Source organism: Frankliniella occidentalis, unplaced genomic scaffold (genome assembly GCF_000697945.3).
Source record: "Frankliniella occidentalis isolate FOCC.00 unplaced genomic scaffold, Focc_3.1 Scaffold12, whole genome shotgun sequence".
NCBI lineage: Eukaryota > Metazoa > Arthropoda > Insecta > Thysanoptera > Thripidae > Frankliniella > Frankliniella occidentalis.
Genome location: NW_026267142.1, coordinates 2,742,601 through 2,743,677, shown reverse-complemented (window position 1 = coordinate 2,743,677; position 1,077 = coordinate 2,742,601).

Below are 1,077 nucleotides of genomic sequence, written 5' to 3'. Positions count from 1 at the left end.
TCGGCGCCACACTGTGACCAGCGCTTGATGTGAATACATCGCTCTTAAAAGACTCTGGACTTTCATTCCAAACACCCCTCTACCCGTTACAGTATACTCTTTAAATGGTCTTCTAGGGGGTAACTCGGCAAAAAAGAAGCCAAAGTACCAACCAAAATTTCGTCCATTTGACTCTCTCTGTCACTGTTTAGGCGCTACAGGCACGTTCTTCACAAAAATGGACAAAAAACGTTAGATGGATTCTGAGCCAAGCCACCGGATGCCCGTACCCGTTGGTGGGGCATTCCAGGGGGATATATTTTTTTAAAAAAACTAGATTTTAGATGCTTTTTTTTATGTATGTGACAGCGTTGTCAGAATTTTTTTGCCGAGTTATGATTTTTTGAGTTTTAGTAAAAATTGAAAGTTTTGAATTCATGATCTTGGGACAAATTTGCACCCTTTGTGCTAGGATCAAAACCAAGTACACCAAGTGAAAGAGCACATTTTTCTGAATAAAATGACATACTGTTTGGGTATGGTGACCATCATAGTGACTCTCCAGAGAGTGAAAATAGGGTCAAAATGTTGTTTTTCTTCAATCCCCAAAATACGTCGACATGGATTTTCAATTTTTTGTTTTTTCTTGAATCAAGGCATCTAACTTTACATTAAAAAAAATAGTCCATGTTCGGCCAACAAAGGGTCTGGATTTTAGAATTGTTTTATTTTCACACAAAACCACTAAATTGGCCAAATTTTCTCGGAAAGTGGTCGGTTAATAGTCAACTAACCTTGTTTACATGTGCCAGGCAAGTACTTTTACATTTAGTTGAGACAAGAACACATATGTCGGACGCCCAATACTGAAATAGTTGTTATTGTTAAAGCAGATTAGTATATTTAGTCATTCTTTGTCATTCTTAGCCTTTGCTAGGTTCAAAATACACCATACAACTTTAATATTAAATCAGTCAAAAGTGATGTTGTTACCTGTGTTATCTTCTTGTGAATTGTGACATGTCATCTGAGAGGAGTTGTGCAGGACCCAATTTTTGTGTGTAACATTGGCACTTCTAATAAAATAGTACTGAGAAA